The following is a 26053-nucleotide window of genomic DNA, read 5'->3' as shown; positions in this document are numbered from 1 at the left end:
GGGACATTCACCCAATGAATGACTGAGTGCGGCTAAATATGCCTGTTGCATATCGTAGCCTAATTATTCACACATCACGTCAAGTCACAAATTAGTAGTCTCTTGCAGTTGACTTATGCCAAATTAACGTCCTCCCTGTAAGGCTGCACTAATTCAAACAGGTAGAGGAGTCGGCTTAGCCTATAGCCAAAGTCTATAAAATGTAGCCTATTTTTTGTAATTTCCAATTATCTAGGCTATGTTTACGATAATGATTTGTTGCGCTACGACGGTGCTCAAGACAAGTTGGAACATAGTCATCTCAAGTGCTCCCATTTTATTTTGATCCTGCTTTAAGTCAATGGGCGAGAGGGACGGATGAAACGGGTGTTTCATTCGTCCCGACAGTGTCTACTGACACTTAAATCCCTTTTGCCTGTAAACCTGACAACTTTGACTTTTCATACTTTCGGATAGGCGATGTTAAAGTTTTCGAGTAAATCGCAGTGTTTCATTCGTCCCGAGTTTCATGAGTCCCTGCTCTCCCCTACTGCCTAAACTGTTACAGTTTAAATGCGTCCTCTCCAAACAGTGTGTGTGTGTGTGTGTGTGTGTGTGTGTGTGTGTGTGTGTGTGTGTGTGTGTGTGTGTGTGGGCGAGAGAGGGAGAGAGAGAGAGCGAGGGAGAGAGGCGCTTAATTCCTAGACTAGCGAGTGCAGTGTTGTAAATCACGTGGAATAAGTGCAGCGATTACCTGCGTAGCCTACTTAATTATGGAAGTGAGTGTCATTTGGACTGCCTATGGAATCAAGCCTACTGTCACCAAGCTCTTCCTGTCTCCCCAGCCTCGCAATGGATGGACATCTGGCCACCGCTCCTCCGCCTCCTTCGGAACGGATGACTGTGGGGGGGATCTCCAATGAAATTTGGAATTTCGGACTTGTATAGATTTGGGGTGCCCCGGGACTCTTTTAGATTTCTGTTAGTTAATAAATATTATTTTAAAACTCAATATTTGTGTCTTGGCGTAGGCCTATTTGTGGTGTACAGTACTCTCCAGGGTATTTGGTAACAAGGAGAGGTGTCGCTGGAAAAATGCGCACTTTCTCACCTGCGACACATAACCCGACAGTTGGTTACACTTAATTTGAGCACGAAAACAGCAATATCAGTCGCTTGCTAATTTTTGCCAATGTGACAACATTAAATTCATTAGGGAAGTGTAGGTTAGGTTATCGCCCCAGCTGTTGGCGATGTGTGATAAATAGCCAACGCTTACACGCTCAAACGAAGCGCTGTTAGGTTACTGCGGTGAGGTGTATTGCACTCTCAGTAATTTTTACCAAACGAAAAAAGTATCCACAGCCAGACAACAAGTCTGAAGTTGCAATATTAGACGTTTCAAATCTTGCCATGCGATAATCGGTATGGCTTCTGGCTACACTCAATTTGCATTTTGTCAGAGCTTGCACATTAATGCAATTCATCCGATCATCATTTTTAAAAAAAAAAAAAAAAAGAAAAGAAAATTCATTACATTATTTAGGCTAGGCCTATTCTTTTTATGACTCTTCCTACTTCCTGGAGGTGTTCTCACACAATTTATAGGCATGTTGTTAGGCTATCCGCTGAATCGGTGCGTGCTGGTGAATATGTAAGGGATAATGTATTGTCCACACGTGACTATAGGAAAATATTTTCCCGACGAGGCGAATAACACCCCCGACGCCGAAGGCGGAGGGGTGTTATTACGCTTCGAAGGGAAATATTTTCCGATAGTCACGTGTGGACAATACATTATCCCGCTTATTATACGGCTTTTACCAACATTAGAAAGCATAAATAGTTAACCAGTAGTTTAAAATAACATGTTTATTGCCATTTTATAGCGTGCGCAAAGAAAGATAGTTCATGGAAGCTCATAATTTAAAAAGGTTACCAAGCAACAGAGTTTGGCTACTTTCTAACTTGTTACAGCCACCTTGCGCTTCAAACTGTTTGCAGGCTGCCTCGTTCACTGCGCGATATCTAGCCTACTAAACTCGGGTTCATAACAGGAATATTTCTATCTAATCGGCGACAGTATTCCAGGGGAAAAAAAACATAGCAACCCAAGCACTGCTGTGCGCCCTGACCATCATTATCGATCCTGCTACATGCGGAGCACTGTGCGCCACATGAGGGGAATTGGAAACTGTCAACGAACTCCTCACTTGTATATTAATATGCCGTCAGCATCGTAAAATATTCCATATGGTAATAAACATTTTGGACGTCCAAGCTCACACGGGAGCGCTGCAATAGGTAAGCTGTAGGCCAGAGAGAGAGAGAGAGAGAGAGAGACAGGAGAGAGAGAGAGAGAGAGAGAGAGAGAGAGAGAGACTACCACGTGGTAAAGCGTATAGCGAGCGCTCCCAAGTGCCACCCGGCGGTTGTTTGGGTACACTGCAGCTAGGCCCGGTACGTACCGAGGTGGATGACGTGGCATTACCTCGGTAAAGGGTGTGCATTGTAGGGGGACCGACTGTACAGCCAATATATATTTCATGTTGTCATGAACCCATACAATCATATTAATGACAAAAATATGTCTTATATACACTCAAAGGGAATCAAAGGGAATTCAAAAATGTATGTCATAACTATGGTAATTATTACATTTGCATCTTTAATTCTGAGTGACTCAGCCTCTCTGTGATGATCTCATACCTGGACACCTATATTGTCCGTCAGTACAATTCATTTTGAAATGTTCTTCTTTGTTGTTTTAGCATTTGGATGTTTATAGGGCTACATTTCACTGATCCCCATCCCAAATTATTCAATATGTGTTGCAGTTATCAAATTAGAAATGAGTACATATGTCCCCCAAAACAATATTTTTTCTCAATTTTAACACTTAATATTTTGTTTTTTTTCACTATTCTCCATCTTACAGATGGTGTAACTTCAATCTGCTCACAACATTACCGTACCGTGGCAGCGTACCGTGATCATTACACCCTGTGGCCATTCGGAATGCGGGGGGCAGTATAGCACTGCTTTTGCAGAGCAGCGTCTGCCTGTGTTTGTGCGTCTGTTTGTGCTTCCGTGCTTGTCCATCCCCCAGTTTTAGTAGTAGTAGAAATACAGTCAGCAAATTGCATGTTTTATTTAGCATTGGGCATTTGATAATAACACAAGTGTGAGCCCTAAACAAGACCACCATGTGAATTTAAACTCGACTTTTTTTCTGTCTTGCATTCACCGTCTCCCAATCCGTCCCTAACTTATTTCGGCACTATTCAAGTCAGGAACGGGTATCCTCAGGATACAGAGTTTGCATACCTACAATTTGAACCGGTAAAGACAATTAAAACCGAGTCAATCAGACAGGAACACCATTGTAATTAAGTGTGTCCCGTAACGCCAGCATGAGAGAGATCGAATTTTAAATTTGGCGACGACATTCTGTTGCACGTAACATTGGGCATTTGATAATAACACAAGCGTGAGCCCTAAACAAGACCACCATGTGAATTTAAACTCGACTTTTTTTCTGTCTTGCATTCACCGTCTCCCAATCCGTCCCTAACTTATTTCGGCACTATTCAAGTCAGGAACGGGTATCCTCAGGATACAGAGTTTGCATAGGCCTACCTACAATTTGAACCGGTAAAGACAATTAAAACCGAGTCAATCAGACAGGAACACCATTGTAATTAAGTGTGTCCCGTAACGCCAGCATGAGAGAGATCGAATTTTAAATTTGGCCACGACATTCTGTCTTCAAAACTGGCATCGGCCGCTTCCAATTAGGACCACCATTAGGCCTATTCAACCGTTTCCACAACCTCACTGATCACAGTTGCTTCATCTCTAACGCCAGGGCTAAGAATAACGAAAATAGCAAAACAGAGTAGGCTAATAAACCGTAATGGAGAGACTGAGGAGACATGAAATCAAGGAGTTGGGACCATTTTGAGTGGACCGATGTCGCTTGCTTTGTGTATCAAGCAAGCCTGTCTCATTTGTGCGATGAGCACAAAAACACAAATTGAATCACTGGTATAGAACCTAGCCTATATGTGTGTGAGTCAAACAGACATGAACAACATTGTAGCCTAATGAAGTAGTGCCCCGTCACGTCAGCATGAGAGAGGTGATTTTACATTTGGCGACGACATTCTGTCTTTAAAACTGGCGCATTGGCCGCTTCCCCTATTGCAGGCTATTACCTGATCTACACTGTCGCTACCACAAAAAAACAAGGTAGCACAACTTAATACTATTACTAGCCTATATATCTAGTAAATAGTAGGTTGAAAACAGGGTATTATTGGTGCACTGCTTTTTTTGCGAAGCAGAGTAATCTGCTTCAGTGTAGCTCATTGTAGCCTACGTTCATCCCTCCCTCAATTTTAGTAGGCTACAAGTGGAAAGAGTCAACCAATTGCGCGTTGCACGTAACATTGGGCATTTGATAATAGCACAAGCGTGAGCCCTAAACAAGACCGCCAGTCGACGGTGTTTTGTTTTTATCATTCTGTCCTGCATTCACCGTCTCAATTTCGCCCCTAACTTAGCCTATAAGTGATGACGTGATGATGTTAATTATTTCTGCACTAGCCTATTCAAGTCAGGAACGGATATCCTCAGGATACGGACTAATAGGTTGAAGATATAGGTTTTTTTATTGGTGCTTGTGAACATTTCATCCTTTCAATGCGCTGTTGTGCACGATCGACGGGATTCCGGTTAACTGGGGATGTGATGGACTGCACACGTGACAAGACATCTGTTACATCAGGTGTGGCTAATCATCTGCTATTAGGACTGCAAATTCAGTTGCTTCGGTGGAGATTCGAACCAACAATATGACTGAACATTTTAGCTGCTTTGCATTAAGTTTTCGAGCAGACACTTGTCCACGGTGACGCAACATCGAAAGAGAAAAGCAGAGACTGTTCACGAATAACTGAATAAAGATTATCAAAAAAAAAATTTGTATGAAAATTTGCTGGGTGACCACACTGCCTATCCAGATGCACGTATAGCAACAATGAGAAAGAGACGGAGAGAGAGAGAGAGCGATTAGCGGCGTGTGTGTGTGTGTGTGTGTGTGTGTGTGTGTGTGTGTGTGTGTGTGTGTGTGTGTGTGTGTGTCGGGGAACATTTGAAGTGAAAAAACAACCCTCCCCCACTTCAGCATCAGATGTTGGTGGTCTACAAGTCAATCCTTGTTTACCCGACTATCTTGTAGCCTAGTATTCATGAAGTTCATAAAGCCATAGCCTAATAGGCCTATCGTTATAGGCCTATATAGGCTAAGATATCAAAAATCCCTCCGCATTTCTGCATTGCCTGAGTTCATAGGCTAAAACAACTTTATTTAGGCCTGACTTATTTAGCTTACTTTATTAGCCTTATTTATGATCGTATTTAGGCTTTAACCATATTTTACTGAATATCGAAAGAAAGAAAAGAAAAGACAGACAAGTTGAGGCTTACTGATTGTAGCCTATTACAGCAAATCAAACATGCGCTTTATGAACACACTAGCCTGAGGGCAAACATCTTGTTGGCATGATTGAGATAACCAGGCTATGCCAGGAATTCAACTACCTGGTCACACACTAAAATACTGATAGGCTACAATTGCTTGGATCTTCGGAGCGCAGTGGGTTTCGTGGGTCCGGGGGGATGGGTGGTGATGGCACGCTTGATGTATTTTTTCCCCACCCCTGCACGCACGCGGACACACGGGGTCGGGACATTCACCACCACAATACCATGAGCAAATGACTGAGTGCGGCTAAATATGCCTGTTGCATAGCGTAGCCTAATTATTCACACATCACGTCAAGTCACAAATTAGTAGTCTCTTGCAGTTGACCTATGCCAAATTAACGTCCTCCCTGTAAGGCTGCACTAATTCAAACAGGTAGAGAAGTCGGCTTAGCCTATAGCCAAAGTCTATAAAATGTAGCCTATTTTTTGTAATTTCCAATTATCTAGGCTATGTTTACGATAACGATTTGTTGCGCTACGACGGTGCTCAAGACAAGTTGGATCATAGTCATCTCAAGTGCTCCCATTAAAAAACGGCTGGGGTGTTACACCGGGAAGACCGCCGTCTTCTCTTTGCTGCCTAAATTGTAACAGTTTAAATGCCTCATCTCCAAGCAGCACAATCGAAACTATTGGCTATCTAGCTTGTGAGTTTGGCTGGTATCCAACAAGACGAGTCAATTGGCATTAGGTCTTGCGAAGAGTGGAAAGAGTTACGTTACAGGCTACGTCGCGTGTGTGTGTGGGCGAGAGAGGGAGAGAGAGAGCGAGAGAAAGAGGTGCTTCCCCGCAGAAAGGGCATAGCGATGTCTCCAAATATTAGACAAATGCAGCTTATTTTAGTTAAGTAGACATCAGGGAAGTATTTTGCTTAATAGCAACGCCGACCTGATTGGTTCATATTGCGTTGAATAGCCACAGAAGTAGGCTATATTTTAATGGGTTTACGCGCGCGAGGTCATCTAACTGTGGTCACGCCAGGTGCTATTACGAGAGGAAAACTATAGCACGTTGGCAAACATTAAAGTCAGTTTAAGCCATGCATATGATGAACCAGTTTTCTTGTTTGAAAAAACACACTTCCCGGTGCGCAGGGTGCATGCATTTCTGACTGACCCAGATGAAATCGCATGACGAACTCCATGATTATGACATCGCATATATTTCCCAGCGCATATCACCGTAGCCTACAGTGAGACATAGTTCTTATGAAGCTGGCGGGAGACATGCATCCATAGTTGAAGGAATGTGCAATGATTTTGCGCTCACCCAGGCTCAAACACAATTCCTTAATGGCAAATCTACCCACTGTTGCATCAAACTTATAGGTGTTCTACCTGTAAGGCTGCACCAATTCAAACAGGTAGAGAAGTCGGGTTAGCCTATCGCCAAAGTCTATAAAATGTAGCCTATTTTTTGTCATTTGGGTCATTTCACGTGAAATCAGAAACTTTGGGACCCGACCGACCCGGATTTCAATCATACTTGGTGTGCCTTTTTAGTAGCAAGGTAGCACCCCAGAACTGCATTGGTTTGAATCTGATACTAATATTAAGGGAGAAACAGACTAGGAAAAGTTCACATGTGAGGGTAGGACACTATACATTCAGCCTTGAATATATCAGTCAGTGTTAGTCACAAAAAGATGCCTGTGGTGTTGTTTGAAAGCTCTTTTCTGGCTCTGCATATTACACAATCAGCTTGGAATACAACAACTCTCAGAATATGAATTATGATAAACTGAAAAATTAAAAATTGAATATCTAAAAAAGCTATATTTTAAAATGGCCAGTTCCTTGTCCAAACGTAGCCGGCAATGTCATGAGCAACACCTCAAATGCTGGTGTTTGGTTTGTTATTCATTTCAGAGAGAATTTCATTCACAAATATGGCATCATACAGACCACTTACTAATAATATGGTAATACCATAGTAGCATCACATGACAAAACAAAAACAAAACAAAAATGGTCAGTGTCCATGGTCCCAGGTTTCAGAAACTAAGGCAGATGTCCATTTATACACACCAAATGATGATATGTGAATGTTTGAACATTCCTTCTCTGTGTACCTGTGCCATCTTCCCTTTACCGTACTTTAAAGAGATAATCAATGGCTACACTGTCATTTTGTACTCTACCAGTGCATTTGAAGCAGCAGCTGTGTCTTTTGTAGATAATGTATAAGTACGTCCCGTTGCAGGTTCCACTACCAGAAGCACATCCTGATGATCCATGACAAGTCTATCTGGTCTGAAGGGAAAAGTGAAGGATGGAGATGGTCCATGAGGATGCAGGAAGTTCAGTTTCACCTCTCCAGTGCTCGGCATACATTCCTCAACACATGCTAGCCACCAGTTGCCATCATATACAGCTAAAACATACCCTTTGATGCTTGAAAATGTAACACATTCCTTTACTGAGCTCACTCTTTCAACTCTGCCTTCTCTGAATGCTGAAAATGGCCTAACTTCCACTGTGTCCATTGACAATGGGCAGAGGCTGTGTAGTTTTTGAGTACCTGGAATAGTTCTTGCAGATTCAAACCTTTTCAACAGGTTCTCAGCTTCATGATGGTACATCTCTGTTGTGGCAAACTGGCAATGGATGTTCTTGACATTATCCTTGACTGACTCCCTTGAACCAGGAACGTTTTTAGTGGTAGCAGATTTTGCAGAAAACTATAGTTTTGTAATTCACATACCTGCAGAGTGGCACTTTTTTGCCACATCACATGGCAAAGGTCCATGTGATGGCGTTGGAGGGACAGTTAAATGGCTTGCTGCACGAGCAAGTCTGCAACGTCCTATTGACAATTAAATTGTAACGCCATACCAACTGTTTGAATTTGTCAAGGATAATGTCAAGAACATCCATTACCAGTTTGCCACAACAGAGATGTACCATCATTAAGCTGAGAACCTGTTGAAAAGGTTTGAATCTGCAACAACCATTACAGGTAGGCTACTCAAAAACTACACAGCTTCTGCCCATTGTCAATGGACACAGTGGAAGTTAGGCCATTTTCAGCATTCAGAGAAGGCAGAGTTGAAAGAGTGAGCTCAGTAAAGGAATGTGTTACATTTTCAAGCATCAAAGGGTATGTTTTAGCTGTATATGATGGCAACTGGTGGCTAGCATGTGTTGAGGAATGTATGCTGAGCACTGGAGAGGTGAAACTGAACTCCCTGCCTCCTCATGGACCATCTCCATCCTTCACTTTTCCCTTCAGACCAGATAGACTTGTCATGGATCATCAGGATGTGCTTCTGGTAGTGGAACCTGTAACTGCAACGGGACGTACTTATACATTATCTACAAAAGACACAGCTGCTGCTTCAAATGCACTGGTAGAGTACAAAATGAGAGTGTAGCCATTGATTATCTCTTTAAAGTATGGTAAAGGGAGGATGGCACAGGTACACAGAGAAGGAATGTTCAAACATTCACATATCATCATTTGGTGTGTATAAATGGACATCTGCCTTAGTTTCTGAAACCTGGGACCATGGACACTGACCATTTTTGTTTTGTTTTTGTTTTGTCATGTGATGCTACTATGGTATTACCATATTATTAGTAAGTGGTCTGTATGATGCCATATTTGTGAGTCGAATTCTCTCTGAAATAAATAAGGAACCAAACACCAGCATTTGATGTGTTGCTCATGACATTGCCGGCTACGTTTGGACAAATATAGCTTTTTTAGATATTCAATTTTTAATTTTTCAATTGATCATAATTCATATTCTGAGAGTTGTTGTATTCCAAGCTGATTGTGTAATATGTAGAGCCAGAAAAGAGCTTTCAAACAACACCACAGGCATCTTTTTGTGACTAACACTGACTGATATATTCAAAGCTGAATGTATAGTGTCCTACCCTCACATGTGAACCTTTCCTAGTCTGTTTCTCCCTTAATATTAGTGTCAGATTCAAACCAATGCAGTTCTGGGGTGCTACCTTGCTACTAAAAAGGCACACCAAGTATGATTGAAATCCGGGTCGGTCGGGTCCCAAAGTGTCTGATTTCACGTGAAATGACCCATTTCTAATGATCTATGTAGTCTATACGATAACGATTTGTTGCGCTACGACCGGTGCTCAAGTTGGATCATAGTCATCTCAAGTGCTCCCGTTAAAAAATGGTTGGGGTGTTACACCGGGAAGACCGCCGTCTTCTCTTTGCTGCCTAAATTGTAACAGTTTAAATGCCTCCTCTCCAAGCAGCACAATCGAAACTATTGGCTATCTAGCTTGTGAGTTTGGCTGGTATCCAACAAGACGAGTCAATTGGCATTAGGTCTTGCGAAGAGTGCAAAGAGTTACGTTACAGGCTACATCACGTGTGTGTGTGGGAGAGAGAGAGCGAGAGAAAGAGGCGCTTCCCCGCAGAAAGGGCATAGCGATGTCTCCAAATATTAGACAAATGCAGCTTATTTTAGTTAAGTAGACATCAGGGGAGTATTTTGCTTAAAAGCAACGCCGACCTGATTGGTTCATATTGCTCTAGCAGTGCGTGTCATTTACATCTTGCCAGCCTATGTTCTTAAATAAATCTCTAACTTATAGCGATTCCAAACTTGTCCCCCACCCATCGCACAACGTGAAAGTTGAAATGTGTGTAGCCTATGCTTAAATACTGCCTAAACTGTAACAGTTTAAATGCGTCCTCTCCAAACAGCACAATCGAAACTATTGGCTGTCTAGCTTGCGAGTTTGGCTGGTATCCAAAAAGACGAGTCAATTGGCATTAAGGTCTTGCGAAGAGAGCAAAGAGTTACGTCGCATGTGTGTGTGGGCGAGAGAGGGAGAGAGAGAGCGAGAGAGAGAGGCGCTTCCCCGCAGAAAGAGCAAGGCCCAAGTATAGCGAGCGCTCCCAAGTGCCACCTGACGGTTGTTTGGGTACACTGCAGCTAGGCCCGGTACGTACCGAGGTAGATGACGTGGCATTACCTCGGCAAAGGGTGTGCATTGTAGGGGGACCATCTGTATGAATAGATTGAATGTTTTGAAAATGATAGCATTTTGATTTTATTCACTGTTTACCAAACGTCCCAACTTCACCGGAGTTGGGGTTTGTCATTGAGAGTAAATAGAATGGAGGCCAAATCAACGCTATTTGCCATTCAACGCTTTGAAGCCAGATTTGGGAACATTCCACCTTACATTCCACCTTAGCAACGCCAACGCAGGTGCTGATTGGACAACAAAACACCCAATCAGAGAATGCTCAGTTCAAGTCATGTCCCGCCCCTCTACGAGCCGCGCAGACGATTGCGACATAATAATCTTTGTTATGACTTTGCACATGCTCAGGGCTTGGTTGCTGGTAGTTTTCAACAACAAAACCCTTGAATGTCACAGTACCACCCTATACATCTCATGAGTGAATCTGGCGATCGACAAGGATGGGAAATATAATATTCATGTAATAGTGTTCAAGGGCTGGATGTAGTCTTGGAGTTAGTTTGCAAGCAGTACAATATACAACAACATAGCTAGTGGCTAGCATGTGCCAGCCCGATGTTATGGGAGACTTAATTCCTGCAAAAGTGTAGGTTTGACTTGTTAAGTGGTGTAGACATTAATATGGCAAATTGTTTGTCTGTGCTATTCTTGAATTATGTTTATGGGAAAAAGTGATGGGGACAAGTTTACCTTTGGTGACACCCACCATCAGAGGTATCACAAGTAAACGTACAAGTTATGTTTTGTAAGTCGTACAACTTATGTTTTGTAATTACACTAGCACATGGCATTACATTGGGTGTTACACCTTTTTCGCCATTTCAAGTAATGGGATAGACAGACCGTGGTGCTTCTGAAAACCCAACAAGGACCCACCACAAACTAGCTGATCGGAGGACAAGTACCTACAGACTGAGGCCTACTCTGTACTCGAATAAGTTACTGGTGTGACGGAAAGATATTTGTTTATTTTTCGCCTTTACTTTCAACACTTCTGTCCACCACCCACACCTAGAATTACACCCATGTCTGCAATACATAAATAACTGCCGCTGAACGCTTGGCCATTTACAATGACAAATCTAAACCTTTCCGTTTCACTGCTGTCATCTTCACAAACCTGAAGGTTGTTTCCCAAGGCCCATCGGCGTCAAGGCAGTCACGGAGATGTTGATTGCTCTCATTCAGTCAAGACATTTCAGACTTTTGCTTTCAACAGGATTCAGAAAAGACACTTCTTTTTACATGTGTACAGCTTTGTAAATATGCAAACAAAGATTTCACCTTTTCTCAGAAGCTTCTAAAGTGATGCATTACCAGTACTTGAAATTATTCTGTTCATTAATTTAAACTGATACAGTAGCAGTGTGTTAAGACCAGATTTGTAAAATAATTAGGAAACAAAAAGTATGGGCAGTCATATTTTATCATTTATTAAGCTTGTTAAAACAATGAAGTGGTGTGAAGATAGTTGTGGAGAGAGCAGATCCTAGGAGGTGCTGGGCCCCTTCTCAGGTGTGGATGACTACACATCTTGAGCTGTAAAAAAAAAATAATAATAATGCAAATGAACATGAAAGATGAGAATAGGATCCATGTCATACACAAACTACAAAAAAATACATGTACATAACATTGGGCCACAGGTCTGCACACATGTGAATGCGCTGGCAGAATCTTTTAAAATTGAGTGTACTATGAACAAAACGTATAAAAGTAATAATCCATAAATGCATGTACCATTACATACAACACTATGATGTGCTATGCCAGTATGCAAGGATTTTTTGCTTTACAATAGCATACAGTTTTATGCATAAGAACACTACGTGCCATACGGAGTAACGTGGATAGCAGTGGTCCTACGCAGATGGGTTTGCCAGCACAGCACAGCACCTTGGCGGTAGCTCCTCCGATGTGTGTGGGTGACGGCAGCACAGGTCCTTGGTCCAGGTGGTGACAATGGCGGTGGCTCCTCCTCAGATGTGTGTGGGTGACCGCAGCACAGGGTCCTTGGTCCAGGTGGTGACAATGGTGGCGGCTCCTCCTCAGATGTGTGTGGGTGACCGCAGCACAGGTCCTTGGTCCAGGAAGAGGAGCAAGAATTGCTGTGATCTTGACTCGTTTTTCAAAACATGCAGAAGCAGAATTGAGATGTTTAGTGAGAGGTTGACAATACATTTAAAAATGGAAAATACAATATGTACAACACAGACATATGTACAATACAGCACAACAGACATAACATCCCTCTCACTATTGCCCGTAGAAATGAATAAGCTTATTTAAGTGCCTACGAACAAGCTTGCCTTTATGGGCCATCTCAGTGGCTCTCCTTGCAAAGTGGTTAAACCTAACCTTGCAATAACAGGAGGAAGTGTTCTCAACCAGAACATGAATGTGGTTAACCTCAACACACGTGTTGAACATGTGATGAGTTGTGGAAAAAGTGTTTTGCCCTCCGTTTCTGCCAAAACTTGGGCGACAACAATTTTTGTGAGGCCACGGCCACCGGGAAGATGACCATCATTCAGCTTGATCTTCCTCTGAATAACCTGCTCCGAACAGATGAAATGGTTGATGGTTGCTGCAGACCTCCTCGACTCTTGAGTGTTATAAGTGGATGTGTGGTGTCATCATCAGCTGTTAATGCACCAGAACACGCGAAGCAAGATGTTTTTTCACGTAATTTCTTCACAATGAACCCAGCGATGTAGCTGACTGCCGCCTCCTTGAACTCAGACAAGGGGTCCACATCTGGCAGGTGAGCAGTAGCCGCTTCCGACAAGTCCACTTCCACAGGCTTCATATTGGTCATGCTCAAGTCAGCACCAAGTTTGCTGGCCATGTTGAGGTTGGTCCTCATGCCATCAAAGGTCACAGAAACTACCTTGATGCCAACACCATGAAGCCTACTCAAACTTTCTCTCACAACATTTGCCTTTTCGTCAGCATTCATGCTTTTAATGAGGAAGTACGCAATGGGGATCTTCCAAGACTCATTGAGGGCCGTTACCATGATAACTAGAGCATCTACTGCAAGTGTTGTTGTGACCTCACCACTACCAATGTCAACGTAACCATGTAGCCCATCCCCATTATGCTCAACCATGTCACACAAGCGCATCTCATCCAATGTCAAAGCACACACAGTGTCTCTGCCTTGTGCATTGTTGGTTTCTACATGTCCCTTCAAGGCGGTAAAAGAGGCAACAGTAAAACCTGGATCTGCTGACACACTGCTGTACCACAAGTGAAAGGTCTCTTTATGAGGCAGAAAGTTGTTAAAAGTCTGCCAAACACATTCATACGCCATTGGGGAGTAGAAGTGTAGTGTAGTGGCAAACTGCCTCAATTCTTCAGAATATTTAGCAGTTTTTCTATCCGCTACTATCTTACGCATAATTTGCTGCGGTATCTAATTGATGCTATCGAGGTGTGAGGCGCACTGATGTGAAATGAACAGATTTTTTTCTAAGCTCCGTAGTCACCCTTTTAAGAGAGGTGACTCTTCTCTTAAGCCGCCTGGTTCTCTGCTGCTCGAGCTTCAACTTTTTCTTATATCTCCGCAAATTTTTCATTAAGGCGTCATTTTTTCGCTTTAATGACCGCACAGAATTTGAGCTATGCTCTCTTCCGCCTCCAGTGACCTGTCCACCATACACCTCTGTTGGGATACTTACCTCAGGAACAGCCACAGCAGCAATACTTACCTGTGATGATCTCACCCTGGCAGGTGTTACTTGCATATGCTCAGGAAAGGTGAAGATCGTAGGTACTGCCTTGGTCTTCAGACGGCGGCGCCCTTCCTGTGTTGTAAACGCATCTGCTTCAAAATGCTCACTGCACAGACGAGATGATGGGACGGGCTCCCAGTCCTGTCGCCTGATCTTCGCTACCCACTGTTTTCTCCTCTCGGCATTGTGATCACCTGAAGGAAAACTGGGGAGACAGGCATAAACACATAGTAATGTAAATGCATAAACATTAATAATTGTAAATTATTCAAGGTAATATATGCTTTTACAATTTATATGCACATATAATGTACAATAGAAAATGTATCCTCATATCTTATTTCAGACACATATTCACATGATATAAGTAGAGTAGTATAAATTGTAAAGACTAGACTAATGACAATAATTACCACAGAAATCATGGTTGTCATAGACCAATGGTTCTCAAACTTTTTTTTTTTCATAGACTGATTGTGGACAACACACTGACGACATCTACTGACAAACCTTGACATTGCAGCATGTCTTACTATCTCTGAGAAGGCTGTCAATAAGCGAATAATGACAGACTACTGCTGTAAATTGGACAACACTTGTGAAATGGGTGATAAACATCTAAAACAAGGACTAGCTCTAGAGCTCTACGCGTCGCTGAATTACTTCCCACCAGGCGGCAAAAAAATGTATTCGCAGCAAATGTCGTAGCAATTTAAAACATGTACAATTCAACAAGTAGCCTGATGGGCACTAGATCAGATACCGGTACACAAAAAATCCGAAACTACAGAGTGAGCTGAATATGCTCAGTGATTATACACCTAGAAATAGGTTGCTTTTAAAGCTATGTTGTACTCTGAGGTAAATCATACGATAGGTGACAAAACTATTTCCTACAGCAAAACTATTAACTTTACAGCGATTTAAAAACGGTCAGCAAAAGCAATAGTTCACATAGAAACGAAACCATGCCCGATAAAAGGAAATTTATGCCGCCACCATTTAGAATCACAAGATTAATCAGCGATAGCGTCTTGAATGTTGCCTGAGGTAAAATTGCCGCCTAGCCAAACAGCACTTTCTCCAGCATCTGGCCGGTTTGCTTGCTGATTTGGAACACTACTAAACAACATAAATAACGTAATCTTCACACAAATGACCACAAATAACATAACCTGTACATACTTAACTGACGACACACAAAGAAAAAAAAAAAGTCGCGCTAGCAGTACTGCAGGTTATGTTGCCAGTGTCTTCACTCAACACCGATACTAAGAAACGACCTCATAATAAGCATACAGGCAACAGCATATTGGTTATTGTATACACATCGACAGCTGCCAAAACACTTTGGCACGATAATAAACCGAGGTAACTTGCTGTGGTGGTGGCTACTGGCAAAGCTAGCATGATCTTGACATTAGGAATAGGCTATACTTACCGAAAAAACTGCACAGAGCTCTCAACAGAAGGCCGATTAGTACAACCAAAAGCACAACACGAAGGCATTTCTGTATAAAATATGGAACAAATATAGAACAATAAAACAAGTGAAGATGAGATGAAATGAATCCGAACTGCAACCAAGACCGGTCAGAGTGTTTGACAGCCGACAATGACAGCTTTCAAAAACAAGGGGGAGGGATAATCTTCCAGCGAGCGTATTTATACCCCTGTGGGGTTTCCCAATGACGCAGTACTCACGTCACTGAGTGTGTTTCCCTAGAGACGAGCTGGTTCGGAACCATCTACTGTCAATGTTCGGAACGCGCAACCAGACTAACGACTTCTAACTGTCAATCAAACCATCTTCTGATGCTCATTGGTCAATTTAACTTTTAATATCTCTCTAAAATAAAACCTCACCACAAAAAAAAACACCCTGGTAAGTTGGAGAACAAGGGGACCTACTAGTTGAGCGAAAAATGATCCCCCTGGAGTGGCATTTAAGGGAGATACAGGGTTTTATGTCTCTCATAGGAATGAATGGGATTTGGCCATTTTTTGGTCTTTTTGGGTCCAACCTTGGCTCCACACTTGGCTTCAACAATGAAATAGAATTTTGGCCTCCATTCTATTTACTCTCAATGGGGTTTGTACATGTCCTGGCATATATGGGCTCACACCTCTTCAAATTGTGAGGTAAGATAAAAGTAAGTGACCAAACAAAGGATAGAGGTAGGAGGTAAGTCTGTAAGTATAGGAAGGTGGTACAAGATTGAGTAGGTATGATGCGTGTATCCAGAATCTCTGTGGCACTCCATGACTGTACATGTCAGTTGTACTATGCATGCATATCTCTAATGTGATCTGTGACTGTGTTCAATGTACAAATACTAAGCACAATTGTGGATTATAATATAACATTTATGTTATTTCATGTACTTGGGACTATACTGTAAACGTACTTCAAGCATACCTGTTGATATATTTATAACATACTTCATATTAGGGCTGTCCCTAACGATTATTTTTCTCCCGATTATTCTATCAACTATTTTTTTCGAATAGTCGCGATTATTTTTATTTTTTTTGGAAGGCAAAAACTGTGATATGCCACTTAATTTTGACCTGAAAAATAATAGACAAATAAAGCAGAGTGCACCTAGGGCCTATTAGGACAATGATTTCTAAAAAAGGGGACATTTTATAAATTAGTCACAGACTAATAAATACAGGCCTAATATATCTATTTGTTTCAGTTCAAATCACTTATTCACTTAGCGTAAATGCAAAACAATGAGTATAGTATGACATTGGCGCATGGAGAAACTATAGGCCTAGGCCTACATTTCAGCCACTTATATTTTGACAAACAAGGCTACATAAGATTTTACCCATGACATGTGTATATATAATAGTAGTACATTGTCATTTATATTTTAAAAATACAGTACAGTGAATCATTTATGTTTACAACACAGTTTCATTCGTCCCTCATGCAGGGGTCTATGTAATGAAAAAAATAATAAAACAAAATAGGAGCAGAGATAAGAATTTAAGAGCACTGTGAAATTGTTAACGCATAGACAAAAAGGGTCTAAGAGGGTAGGCTATGCCTTTTCCCCCACACAGGCGTACACATTCTACATGAGGGGTGCTGGTCACAGGGCCAGTTTTTCAAAATTCCTCCCATTAAAAGGGCTGAACAACATATTACACATGTATCAGTCCCTCCAGTTTTTCGCGATTCAGCGATCGCGTGGATTCATGCAAATTCAATGATATTCCGCATAATTTCACGATGCCGCGTAATTCCTGTAAAGCCGCATTTTTCCCGCAAAATTTCAACATTCTGTGGAGTTTATTGATTTATATTTTCGTCAAAAAAAATAAAAATGTGACTACAATACCACCGGAGACGAAAACCAATACGAAGCATTTTTGTTAATATGTCACTGAAACATTGAAAAAGAATTGCCTGCTATTTCGGAAGTCGCGACCCTCATCTCAGCTGTTCCGCGTCTCTCCTCCCCTCCCTCACACATAGGCTACACGCAGGCGTCGGTGCTGCACACTCATGACCTTTTTTTAACAGCAGTAGCCTACTTTTCAGTGCAATCCTGGGTGGAAAAAGTATTGTTGCCCATTTATCCATGACGAAGAAGTGTATGCAGTCATGAAATAGTGGCGGTAGGCCTACTGTCGCACAGTAGCAAACATCTTACGTTAAGGGCAGATTATAGTTCAGCAACGGCGCCTGTTGCTTACGGTCGCTAACCACTGTTGATGTTATAGATCTGCGCACGAGGTGTCATGTCAGCTACAAGGCTACAGTTCAGTAGTCAGACTGCAGGCATTGTGCTGCGAGTGCTAAACTGATGTAGTGTTTGTTTGCTACTTACTAATTCAGTCATTGTAGCTTCATTTATTTACACAGACTAGAAAGAAAGTGTTCGTATTCCACAGAATATTGACAGTTTGGCTCTCGTAAACTACCGGAGAACTGTGCCGCCACGAGAAGAAGGAAGTATCGAGACGACCAATCACAGCGCCTTTTCTCTGCGACCTTCGCAACCGTCTGTCGCGTAGTCAGGATTTTTTTGAGGCGCGCGACGACGGTTGCAGAGCCTCTGCGCAGGGGGCGTGGTCGTGCACAGACGGTTGCACAGGCTCTGCAACCGTCAGCGCCAATAAGTATAAATTGGCCTTTAGGCTACATTTTTGCGGAACTTCTCCACTCTCCCCTGTCGCTTTCATGAGCATGCTACCCGACGGTCGTTGTTTGATCTTTTCAATGTTCGCTAATGTTTGTAATTTAATGGTCTATGTCTATGCGTAGGCACAAGCCTTCTGATAACAATCACTGTAGTGCCGATCGCAAAGGTTTCGGAAGTGTGGAGTTTTGCAACTTGTTTCAGTCAAGGACACCGAGATAGGAAGTGAACGGCCCTTCCACGCTTTCACTGTGTTATTGCAATAAAGTCTTGCGAATCCATGCAACCATGCACACAACCATGTCAACGAGAGCGTGTATGCCATCACAACTTTGCATCAAGCAAATAATATGCAACAGCTTGCAATACGAGCACGAGAGAGAGAGAGAGAGAGAGAGAGAGAGAGAGAGAGAGAGAGAGAGAGAGAGAGAGAGAGAGAGAGACGCGTCTTCCAACAGGTGACATTGTAACGCTTGCATACAGCCTGGCTACTGTACCCCGCGACGCGGGCCTAGTGGTAGGCTATACCCACAAGTATTTTTTCATAACGCGCTGTCCCGTTTTCCCCCGAAGTCGTTCTAAAATATCGACAGAGATTTATGAGTGTCGCGGCCATGATTTTTTTTACACTACACATTGGACGCACTGGCTAAGACGCTCTTTTGACAATATTTTATTATTCTATTATATAGGAAGTGTGTTTCTGAATCTCTCTCTCTGTTGTCTTAAGCCTGCTTAGACTGATTGTGGTTTTCAGTTACCAAAAAAACCCAGAAAGGGATGCAAAATCTTTGCAAAAAATGAGAAAATGCCGCAAAATCTTTGCAAAAAATGAGAAAATGCCGCCACAAAATCAGACATTTTGACCGCAAAAATCACAAAATCCCAGTGCAAAATCCTGGAGGGACTGATCTATGTCTATATTCGCATTCATTATTTCTATATGCAGCCCGATGTCTCCTCTGCTGTGTCAATGAAGGCCTGCCACCTAACTCATTAAAACTGTCCCTTCTCTGAAGGTTTTTTATATCGCTCCCAAACCCAAGTTAGTCTTTCAAGCACTTGTGATTTTCTCTATAGGATGCATTTACTCCAGGAGGAAAATGCTAAGGAAATCGTAATTCAAATTGTTTTTAACAAAAACGGAAATCGTTAAAAAAAGTAAAAACAAACAAAAAAATGTTTTGTTTTTTTTTGTTTTTTTTTGCGCAAATCACGCAATCGACGGTATGTTGAACACGCCGACTTATTTACGCAATCGACGTAATCGATTACGTCGAATAGTCGGGTCAGCCCTACTTCATATTATACACTTTTTACAGACGTTCCTATGTAGTCCAAAGAAACATGAAGTTAATATACTTTTACTGAATAAAAATGCATATGAATGCATGAAAAGCATGTTTGGAGCAAAATATCAAAAGTAGGCTTGAAGTGCACTTAAAGTTGTCCAAAAGCGGTGCTAATTTAGTGTGTTGCAAGTGTGCTGAAGTACTCCTTTAGTAGTGCTCCAGCTCACTAATAGTGCAATGAAGCGCACTTGAATGAATGAATCACAGAAAATAGTATGCTTTGTACTAAGCACGGTCAAAAAAGTACACTTTAAGTATATGGGATTTTGCACCTGGGAATCCTCCGATGCGCAACAGATCGGACCTCCAACGAACATCAATGGACAGTCTGAAGCCTTGAGACATCTGCCGATCGGCTTAGGCCTATTTTCCAACACGAACTAGCCGAATAGCATGCCTACAACAAGGAGAAGAGGACTATGGAGGACGAGGAATTGGGAATAGGCGAGGAGGAAGGATAACACTCATAACAGGGACGGGATCGGGAAGTCAAATAGAGGCGGACTTTACAAGGTGGAAGAAAGATGGACACGCAATTCTACACCGTTCGACATTTCGTGCCCGTCTTTCAAGATTCCCACATCTACAGATCCTGGCCATATAATTAGAATATCATGAAAAATTGTATTTATTTCCATATTCCCATCAATAATGTTTAAATTTTACGGATTGTAGATGCATCGCCCACATCTTGAACTATTCCAATCATTGATTGGTTTATTTTTTTTACATATTTTCGCCTTCCAGCTCCAAAAAAAACATAGATTGGGGAATTCGCATTATTATTAAAAGACTGTAATAAAATCATAATTTTTGTTGTCTTCTTCAAAAAAGAAAGAAATTCAGGTCACATGAAATCAGTTGACATTTGGTACTCTCTACATAACATGTCAATGTTCAATACTTGGTTAGGAATGTCTGCCTTAATAATCACTTCACTGCCATGGTGCGCCTTACATTAGCAGTGGCATTGCATGGGAGTTATGGAAGCCCACATATCCTTGATGCTTTGCTGTCATCTATTTTGGTTTGTTTGGTCTGGTGACGCACACTTCACTTTTCAAAATACTCCGTATATTTCCATGCCACGTTTTGGTGCTAACTCACCAGTTTAATTCTAACTCACCAGAAATGAAACCCCATTAATTTCAATGAAATTTCGCAAAGGCATTGCAGCACCTGGCCCAAACTCCTCTGGAGGGACAGGTGAAAATGCAGCATTTTTGACCCCACGCAGTGGCTATGTTTACATGCAGACATGCACGCACAGTTTCTTACCCGTCACTATCTTAACAGAAGCAGGCTGGCTCTTTCCTCCATGTTGGAGCTCAGTGTAGACTTGAACAGTGTAGTCAGTTCCTGGTGTCAGGCCTGTGATTTCTGTACAACAGGACTGCGAAGAGATGGACTTGGCCTCAGTCCCTTCAGTCTGGTAAGAGACCAGGAAGCTGTGTGAAGTCTTCTGTATCTCAGTAGGCACCTGCCAGCTGATTATAGCAGATGATGCAGTGATGGAGCTCACAGCTAGATACTGTGGGACGGGAGATCCTGAAACAGAAAAGAAAGATAAAGTTGATTTCATGTGACCCAAGCGAGTAAAACCTCTATGGGTATGCTTTGTGCAGAATAAGGTTTTTTTGCAGTTTGCCAAACTGCATATCAATAGAGCACAAAGTCTGCAATATTTCAGAAAATGAGCTACATTCAATTCCACTTCAATTCAGTTTTTAAGGCAACATCATGTACAAAGTCACAGGACAGAACAAAAAGCACACTGTTACATCTGGCATGCTCTCTTCTTATGCCCCTGCTCAATCTCTCAGATCCACCGATGCCAAGCTGCTAAGGATTCCAACCCCCACCCAAAGATGATGGGTGAAGCCACCTTCTAAATGATAATGAGATGGAACACTCTCTATCTTATCTCTTCACATCAGAGATGGTACCTCCATCGAGTCCTTCAAGAAGCAGCTGAAGACCCATCTCTTCTATTCTTAGCTGACCAGGCCAGAGCCATAGAGGAGGAGAGTTACGCAAATGGAGGACCAGGAAAAAAATTGGCCCCGTCTTTCAACGAGATCGAGGTAGTGCTTAGAGTGGCTATCTCTCCATAGACTTAACATAGAACCACCACATATAAAGCCAAAAATAAGGACTATCAAACTATACTGCGGGGTAATCACCACAGATATGTTAACTATCAACTGTCTCGGTAATGATAAATCCATTAAAATTCACTGACAATACGCAAATCGGTGAAAATAAGACTTATTTGGGGGGAGGGGGTTGGTTCATGCAGGTGCTCTGGCTGACTGATTTGTTGCAAACTCCAGTCACGCACGCACAAACACACAAGCAGAATTTCTTACCTGTCCTCATCTGAACAAAAGCAGGCTGGCTCTTTCCTCCATGTTGAAGCTCAGTGTAGACTGTAACAGTGTAGTCAGTTCCTGGTGTCAGGCCTGTGATGTCTGTGCTGCATGTCTTAGTAGAGATGGACTTTGGCTCAGTCCCTTGACTCTGGTAAGAGACCAGGAAGCTGTGTGGAGTCTTCTGTATCTCAGTAGGCACCTGCCAGCTGATTTTAGCAGATGATGCAGTGATGGAGCTCACAGCCAGACTCTCTGGGACTGGAACCTCTACAATAGAAAAATCAACATAAACACATAAAGGAATGACACAAAAGGAAACCACACGCAGATGGAAATATTTATTTGAGGCAGAGTATGTAATATTTTAGTAGTTTCCTGCCATTCACAAGTTTTAACTTTTTCATGCAGCCACCATATATATCTAAGATGGACAACAGCACAGGGTAGGGCTGGGTTCAAAAGATTGGATCGCGATCCAATATCGATTCACGTTCGAAAAGTATGATATTAATTCAAAACTTTGCGGATCAATCTTTTGCAGATGATTATATTTTTCTCAACCACGTCCTGTAGCTCTCTTTCACATTCATGTAGACTACATTCACAAATACACACGGCCTGTTCATGTAAATAGTCCCAAGATTTTCCCACCTTTCTCTCTCATACCAAGTTTCCCAATTCTTTCTCTCATACCAAGGTATTTCGTGTTTGTGTGGGTATCAAAGGTTGAGCTATTAAGGTTTTTATAGTCAGTCTTAGAATTTTATGCATAAATAGGTTAAAGTGACAACCCAGCAATACAGAAGATCGATATTGAATCAAATCTAATCAGATCGTGGATTTGATTGGATCGTGACCTTCTGGATCGGAATCGAATCGATCCAGGAAATTTGGATCCATTCCCAGCCCTAGCACAGGGTCAATATATTTCCCTCAAATAATTATTTTGTCTGCCTTAAACAGCGGAAATGTGTTCATTTAAAGTTTGACTCATGCAACAAATCTACAAAAAAGCTGGGGCAGGGCCAAAACATGTTGTAGTAAGGCAAGGCAAGGCAAGGCAAGGCAAGGCAAGGCAAGGCAAGGCAAGTTTATTTATATAGCGCATTTCATACCCAGGTGCAACTCAATGTGCTTCACAAAGTTAACAAATGTAAATGAAAGGAAACAGGGAAGAAAGAAGGAAATAAATTAGAGTCAAAAACATTTAAAACATATAGTATAAAGTCACACACTGCCTATGAGAAAATGAATGACCAGGGACGTAGCTGTAGGGAGGACAAGGAGGGCATTTGCCTGTAGGCCTAGGGCCCTCCTGCAGGTGACAGGGTTAGGGGTCCTATTATGATCTTGGCAGGTGGTATGGGGGCCCTATCTATTCATCCTGGGGCCCTGTGCACAATTGTTCTGCCAATGTGAATGACTTGGGTAACTTGACTTAGCCATTTTTGATGCAAGAAACAGTTTATTTACATCTGTTAAGAGTTCTCTCTCTCTCTCTCTCTCTCTCTCTCTCTCTCTCTCTCTCTCTCTCTCTCTCTCTCTCTCTCTCTCTCTCTCTCTCTCTCTCTCTCTCTCTCTCTCTCTCTCTCTCTCTCTCTCTCTCTCTCTCTCTCTCTCTCTCTCTCTCTCTCTCTCTCTCTCTCTCTCTTCAAAGACAATGGCCATGTTTCAAAACTTCATCCTTAGACATCTGTGTGAGACAATCTTGTTACCACACATTGGTTGTAGCTTTACTTTAATTTATGATTGTAGCCTTAAGACGAATTGAGCAATTACTGATCATGTGCTTTATTTGATGTTATCAAAGGTTTATAGAAGACTGCCATAGACTGCATCCGCTTATGATATCCTGTTATTTCACATTAATCTAATATTTTATAATGTAGATTTTGATCAGCATTGGGTTGATGCCACTAGTGCAATACATTATTCCATATTCAGTAGGATGAACATCTCTAATGTGTAAAGGATCCAGTAGTGGATCTATACCATATTCTTAATGCCACGGTCATGGTGTTGAAGTGGGCGGGGCACAGTTCTATGACCAGGTTTACTCGGTCATGGGCAAGGTTGGGAGGGTGGGGCAGTTCTATGAGCATGGAAAATAGCAGAAGTTAATCAAAGATGATAAACAAGGAGGTGACATTTCGTGAGGAGGTACAAGGACCAAAATAAGTGCCCCACCCCTTCATCCTCCTCCATGACTGATGGGACCTCAACATGGAGATTGGAGGCCACTGCATGGCTTACTCTGTGTGGCACTGCAATCTGGATCTATCCTGATGTGAGAAATGAATGTATTACAACTGTGGCGATTGCTCTGGCACAATGACAGACAGAGTTTTACTGTGGAAGAGAATATAAATAATGATTTCATTGAAAACTAAAATGACTTAAAGTGCTAGAAAGTAAAAGAGATCTTTGGAAATCTTTTGGTAGACATGAGATTTACCAGCATGCTAGATTGTTACAGGGTCTACAAAAATATTTCAATTATTCACAATTTTCAGGATTAAAGTTTTTTTTTTCCATTATTTTAAGTGATTACTACTTTTTGGGAGTTTTGAGATGCTTGTTGTGTTCTGTTCTGTTCTTGTTGTGCAGCATCAAATCATTTATTTTAAAGTGTTTTGTTTTCCTTAGGAGCCATTTCATGTTTGACTTGCAGCTTCACTCAAAATAAATAAAGAAAATAAATTAACATCTTAGACAGGTACTGTTCGTAGTGGACCAATAACACAGACAGGATGACAGGATGATGCAGAAGTGATAGGGGAGTAAAGTTCTGCAAAAATCTCCTTTTACCAAAATTAATAGGGGGGACTCACAATTGTTCTTTGCCCAGGGTCTCAGATTTCCTAGAACCGCCACTGATGTCTGGCGCCCCCTTTGGTGCCAAGTTTTTCCCTGTTTTCCGAAAACCCCAAAATCGGACTTAGGCGGTTTTGGTAGCAAGCCGACGATATGCAGTGTTCCTTGGCCAACTTAAAATGCCATGTATGTCATTTAGTATGAATGGCAAATGTGCTGAATTACAGATATGGAGGTTGAGGGTTCGAACCCCACCCGAAGCCATGTTGATTTTCAAAATTATATCATATGCAGCGTTCCTTGGCCGACTTAAAATGCCATGTATGTCATTTAGTATGAATGGCAAATGTGCTGAATTACAGATATGGAGGTTGGGGGTTCGAACCCCACCCGAAGCCATGTTGATTTTCAAAATTATATCATATGCAGTGTTCCTTGGCCAACTTAAAATGCCATGTATGTCATTTAGCATCAATGGCAAATGTGCTGAATTACAGATATGGAGGTTGGGGGTTCGAACCCCAGTCAAAGCCATGTTGATTTTCAAAATTATATCATATGCAGTGTTCCTTGGCCAACTTAAAATGCCATGTATGTCATTTAGCATCAATGGCAAATGTGCTAAATTACAGATATGGAGGTTGGGGGTTCGAACCCCAGTCCAAGCCATGTTGATTTTCAAAATTATATCATATGCAGTGTTCCTTAGCCAACTTCAAATATCATGTATTTTATGTCATTTAATATCAATGGCAAAGGGGCTGGATTACAGATATGGAGGTTGTGAGTTCGAATCCCGCTCTAAGCCATGTTGATTTTCAAAATTATATCATATGCAGTGTTCCTTAGCCAACTTAAAATACCATGTATGTCATTTAGTATATCCCCAAAACGCAGAGCTACAACACTTTCAAGATGGCTGAATACAAGATGGCTGAATTGTTTGGCCCATAACTTCTGACTGGGTGGATGGAGTTTTTCCAAGATTTCTTTAAGCTTTGTTTTCTCAATAGTACTTTGTTTCATCTCTGCCCCAAAAGGCAAGCCCGCTTCCAGCATTTTCTGTGAGAATGCAATCTAGTTGGTTCTCTTGTGCAGGGCAGTAAAAATAGAAAATGGATC

Source organism: Engraulis encrasicolus, unplaced genomic scaffold (genome assembly GCF_034702125.1).
Source record: "Engraulis encrasicolus isolate BLACKSEA-1 unplaced genomic scaffold, IST_EnEncr_1.0 scaffold_29_np1212, whole genome shotgun sequence".
NCBI classification, from domain to species: Eukaryota; Metazoa; Chordata; class Actinopteri; order Clupeiformes; family Engraulidae; genus Engraulis; species Engraulis encrasicolus.
The sequence above is the reverse complement of the archived record's forward strand: the minus strand, read 5'-3'. Positions refer to the sequence as shown.